This window comes from Haematobia irritans, chromosome 5 (assembly GCF_050003625.1).
Source record: "Haematobia irritans isolate KBUSLIRL chromosome 5, ASM5000362v1, whole genome shotgun sequence".
Lineage (NCBI taxonomy): Eukaryota > Metazoa > Arthropoda > Insecta > Diptera > Muscidae > Haematobia > Haematobia irritans.
This window is the reverse complement of record NC_134401.1, coordinates 161711482-161717569: the sequence shown is the minus strand read 5'-3', so window position 1 is coordinate 161717569 and position 6088 is coordinate 161711482. Positions and strand designations below refer to the sequence as shown.

General features: G+C 32.4%; 1 long non-coding RNA gene across 2 annotated transcripts; it reads left to right on the top strand.

The window, feature by feature from the left end:
• The first annotated feature begins 9 nt into the window (after positions 1-9).
• Positions 10-2855, top strand: LOC142240778 (uncharacterized). 2 transcript variants are annotated; one of them, XR_012723385.1, is made up of 8 exons: positions 10-68; positions 197-348; positions 414-745; positions 810-1141; positions 1206-1526; positions 1591-1911; positions 1976-2296; positions 2361-2855. It is a non-coding gene; the product is annotated as an uncharacterized LOC142240778 (long non-coding RNA). The 2 variants fall into 2 exon arrangements; XR_012723384.1 differs by having other exon boundaries at positions 24-348.
• The last annotated feature ends 3233 nt before the right edge of the window (positions 2856-6088 follow it).

The window sequence follows — 6088 nt, the reverse complement described above, 5'->3', positions numbered from 1 at the left end:
CAAAAAGAAACCATCCCAATAAACACAGGATGAGCGTTTTTCAAATGCAACACCTCTTCAGTTTGAGGGTAAATATCATTTTCAACATAAATTCAACTTGACTTGAAAAAGCTCATCTTCAATTCATCTTCAAATTGTTTGCGAATTACAACCAATTTGGCAAAATGTTGACGAAAACTTTGAAAATGTGTTGAAGATAATTGGAGAAAACTTTGACAAAACACTACCCTGAAATGCAACGAAAAAACCACATGGTTTTCAATACTACTTTGGACAACAAAGTTCGTGGAAGAAATACAAAAATGTGGAAATTTTTTAATAATCAATTGAAATTGCTTATAATAATTGGTAAGTAAAACTAAAACACGAAATGAAAACTTGAAGGAAGTCACTAAACTCAAATCTCTTTGCAGACAACTAAAATATTTGGATGCTGATTCTTGGACACATTAAGAGGCTGGCCGATGAAAAATGGTAGTGGCTTATCGAGAAGAGAAAGTTTCCATAAATCAAAGTGCAACCAAAAAAACTTGGTATTTATGCTTTTCCATATCAACAACTACTGGATGATCGCATCATCGGTTTAATTTGTTATTTTGTGCATTGAAATTGCTGGAAATTTATTCCAATTATCTGGCCATCAAGTTCCTGAAAATTGCCAGTATTTTAATAACAACAATTTTGTAACACCAACGTTCTTGAGGAAATCACGAAGTACGTGGTCAGTTGGAAGAAATACAAATTGGTAAGTCAAAATAAAAAGTGAAATGAAAATATAATGGAAATCACAAAACTCGATTGTTTTGCAGAAAACTAAAATCATTGAATGGTATATTCTTGGAAGATGTTGGCCGATGAAAAACCGATGAAGGAAACAACAAAGAAAAGTTTTCAGAAAACTTACAAAGTGCAACCAACTAAAACAAAGTGCAACAATTCCTATATCAAGGACTTCTGGATGAAAATGTGCATCATCGGTTTAATTTGTTATTTTGTGAATTGAAATTGCTGGAAATTTATTCCAATTATCTGGCCATCAAGTTCCTGAAAATTGCCAGTATTTTAATAACAACAATTTTGTAATACCAACGTTCTTGAGGAAATCACGAAGTACCTGGTCAGTTGGAAGAAATACAAATTGGTAAGTCAAAATAAAAAGTGAAATGAAAACATAATGGAAATCACAAAACTCGATTGTTTTGCAGAAAACTAAAATCATTGAATGGTATATTCTTGGAAGATGTTGGCCGATGAAGGAAACAACAAAGAAAAGTTTTCAGAAAACTTACAAAGTGCAACCAACTAAAACAAAGTGCAACAATTCCTATATCAAGAACTTCTGGGTGAAAATGTGCATCATCGGTTTAATTTGTTATTTTGTGAATTGAAATTGCTGGAAATTTATTCCAATTATCTGGTCATCAAGTTCCTGAAAATTGCCAGTATTTTAATAACAACAATTTTGTAACACCAACATTCTTGAGGAAATCACGAAGTACGTGGTCAGTTGGAAGAAATACAAATTGGTAAGTCAAAATAAAAAGTGAAATGAAAACATAATGGAAATCACAAAACTCGATTGTTTTGCAGAAAACTAAAATCATTGAATGGTATATTCTTGGAAGATGTTGGCCGATGAAGGAAACAACAAAGAAAAGTTTTCAGAAAACTTACAAAGTGCAACCAACTAAAACAAAGTGCAACAATTCCTATATCAAGAACTTCTGGGTGAAAATGTGCATCATCGGTTTAATTTGTTATTTTGTGAATTGAAATTGCTGGAAATTTATTCCAATTATCTGGTCATCAAGTTCCTGAAAATTGCCAGTATTTTAATAACAACAATTTTGTAACACCAACATTCTTGAGGAAATCACGAAGTACGTGGTCAGTTGGAAGAAATACAAATTGGTAAGTCAAAATAAAAAGTGAAATGAAAACATAATGGAAATCACAAAACTCGATTGTTTTGCAGAAAACTAAAATCATTGAATGGTATATTCTTGGAAGATGTTGGCCGATGAAGGAAACAACAAAGAAAAGTTTTCAGAAAACTTACAAAGTGCAACCAACTAAAACAAAGTGCAACAATTCCTATATCAAGAACTTCTGGGTGAAAATGTGCATCATCGGTTTAATTTGTTATTTTGTGAATTGAAATTGCTGGAAATTTATTCCAATTATCTGGTCATCAAGTTCCTGAAAATTGCCAGTATTTTAATAACAACAATTTTGTAACACCAACATTCTTGAGGAAATCACGAAGTACGTGGTCAGTTGGAAGAAATACAAATTGGTAAGTCAAAATAAAAAGTGAAATGAAAACATAATGGAAATCACAAAACTCGATTGTTTTGCAGAAAACTAAAATCATTGAATGGTATATTCTTGGAAGATGTTGGCCGATGAAAAACCGATGAAGGAAACAACAAAGAAAAGTTTTCAGAAAACTTACAAAGTGCAACCAATTAAAACAAAGTGCAACAATTCCTATATCAAGAACTTCTGGATGAAAATGTGCATTACATCAATTTACCCGTCATCAGTTTGATATTTTGTGATTTCCTCTTGCTGGAATCTATTCTAACACACAAGCCAGCAAGATCCTCGATAGTAATTATTTCAAATTGCCAGCATATTAATGACACCAACATTATGGAGGAAATGGAATTATACATGTAAAAATGTTTAAGATATTTAAAGTTGTATTCATAGTTTTATTTATTAATACGTTTAATAAGATAATTACATTTTGATTGGTATAATATTATTATTTTCATATATTATTAATGTTATTTTTAAGATTATTATATTTGTTAACGAAAAAATAATAAAATTTACAAAATCCCTAGAAATTTAGTATTGACTTTCAGTTAGAACTAGGATTGACTTTCATACAAATTGTGGTTTGAAAGTATTCGCAACAATGCTAGTTTTTTATTTTTCTCACATTGAAAACTGTTTGAGAAATTATTGAGTAGCGATGCATTTAAATTTGAGGATTACAATTGAGAAATTATTGCTATTTTGTTGAATTTTACTGTTGAGGGTAATGTCTGTTTTTTGTTGAGAACGCGATTTTCTCAACAATTTCTCAACTTGAATATTACCCTAATTCTTTGAAAAAATGTTTGAAAAATTATTGAATTTTAGTATTTTTCAAACGTTTGTGTTTATTGGGATATGTAGCCAGCTGTTTCGTCGAATAGCTGTGCTAAAACTAAATGGGAACGTCGTGCGAGCAGCTTTGCGTTTATATGCGCCGTTCACATTATAACTTGTTTAGTACAAAATGTCTATGTCTTTTGCGCTTTACAGACTATCAGTTATTCCGGACGACAGTGCTTGTGTCGAACATATCCCATATATTGTGCACATTATAAGTTAAGTCCGAAGGCATAATCGATACTGCTGCATGTTTATGGCATCGATAATGCGGTTTACAGAGTATCAGTTATTCCGGACGGAATGTCGGTGTTTGTAAAGAATCTTACAGTGTGTCGGGTCGATACGACTTGTCGGCGATGACTAAATAATCGGTAAATGTGTTATCGATCCCATAAACATGCAGCAGTATCGATTATGCCTTCGGACTTAACTTATAATGTGCACAATATATGGGATATGTTCGACACGAGCACTGTTGTCCGGAATAACTGATAGTCTGTAAAGCGCATAACACATTTACCGATTATTTAGTCATCGCAGACAAGTCGTATCGGTTCAACACACTGTAAGATTCTTTACAAACACCGACATTCCGTCCGGAATAACTGATAGTCTGTAAAGCGCATTATAGCCTGCAAGGCGTATAATTCGATTTAAAGACTATCAGTTATTCCGGACGTAATATCGGTGTTTGTAAAGAATCTTACAGTGTTTCGGATCTATACGACTTGTCGGTTATTACCAAATAATTATAGAAACGTACTCTTGTACTAGTTTAAGGTGGGTACTAAGTTCGAGTTTAGCCGCTAAAATCGCTAAAGTGAAAACTAAATCAGTAAGAAAAAGGCATAAAATTACAAATAGTTGTTGCAGATTTTATTATAACTTGATGGGGAATATCCCAAAGCAATTTTTCACAATGTTTCTACACCTTAAAATGGATTATTAAAGAAAAGTAATCGTGAAAAAATGATGATTTTAGCGGCTAAACTCGAACTTAATACCCACCTTTACGCGAAGGACATGACGAAGTTTTTGGAAGTAAATAAATATATTTTGATTGAATGCCGAGATGGGCAAAAACAAAAAAGTAGTCAGCAGGAACTAACATTTCTAGCGAGACTTGGTGTCTTCATCTCAGAGAATGAAGCCACCTAGTCACGCCGCCAATTTTACTTGCCGCCATCTACTCATCTTGGCTCAAATTTAGTCGCCAATAATCAGAAATATTTAAATAAATCAGAAAAAGGATGTTATAATTGTTGTACTTTCTGCCAAAATTTTGAACCCTTCACTCACAATCAATCAAGTTGCTACAATAGTTTTGCAAAAATCTAATTCAGAGAATGAAGGCGCTGAGTCGAGCAGCTGATTTTTTACCAGTCGACACCGCCGCCGAATGTGTCGACTCATCTCGACTCAAATTTAGCTGCTAATTAATCAAAAATAGTGATTTAAATAAACAAAAAAATGTTTTAATAATTGATGTATTTTTTACATCAATATCAAGCTGCTATAACAATTTCGCCCAAAAAATATAAAGAAATGTAAAATTTTATTCTAATCTCATTACCATATAACTACAAATTAATTTTATAATGAGTAATTGTCCGCTGCCGAATATAAAATAATATCGGCATAGCCGCCGCCGCCGGAGGCAAAAATTTAGTGTCAGCTTCCGCCGGCAATAATTCATTCATTGATCACGAAAAACATTTTTTAATATTAAAATCCCATAAAGTTTTACAAATAATCGAGTAATATGAACAGTACATAAATTAGTGGAGCGCCATCTGCATATGACAATAATTGGATATGGTAGCTACACCCTGTGTTTGCTTGTTGTGTTTCCCCAATTGCGTCAGGTCTAACCGTTAAATCATATGCGTATTCAAAATTTCGAGCAGAATATTATTATTGCATATCACAAGAACTTGCGCTATGCCATAAATGAAGCAAAGCAGGAAAATTAGATGATGAAAAATTGGTATATAACATTTTCTTCACATATAAAATGGTTAAAAATTGTAATATGTGAACCAATTTTTTGGGAAATAAAAGTAGTTGGATGTTAAAGTAAAACTAGTAAGTTTTTTTTTAATTTTGAAGTTTTTGTGGGGACTTGTCGATGACAGTGACATCGACCATGACAAATCTATATTTTCGGCATATTGGTGACATTTTTGGTTGTTTATACACCCCTATCGAGTTGTTTTTACCTATACAATACAATGTTAAACAGAACGGTGAAGCTGGGAAAGCAGCTCCTGCTTCAATTGCATACCAATAAGGCAATTGTGTATTTCTTTCTTATGGACTTGCAAAAGGGCCCATCCATTTTTTATAAGTAGAAAAAATTAAAAAAAAAAATTGCTATGAAACTGCATTATCGGTAATTTTTCTAATTTAATCATGATACGATAGATTTTTTTTATTCGATTAAAAAGTTAATTTATCAATTTATTATTTCATTTATTACAATTTCAACTTCAATGCGTGTGAAGTAGATTTTCATTTAGTTCAATAATAAAAAGATTGCGATCCAACCTAATCTCTACAATTGGTCAAACTTAAGGCAAATTTTAATTACTTTACTTACTGCTTAAGTTCGCATCGATGACACACTTTAAGCTTCATCAAGCGTACCAAAGCAGTAGTCAAAGACTCAAACGAACTACCTAAGCTTTAGCTTTGAGTGACTGCATCTCCCATATTGTATTGAATAACAACGAAAAAACAGCATCGAAACAAAAGATTAAGAATTCGCCGTCTATAGAATCCCTCCTCGTGTTCATATTTCAAAAAAAACTTGTTTCAAAGCCGGAATCCATTCTAGATTTCAAGCGGCAGACCCAATCAATGTCCAAAACCATTTCAAGAGCCACTAAAACAATGGCATGGTAATGAATAAAATGTAAAT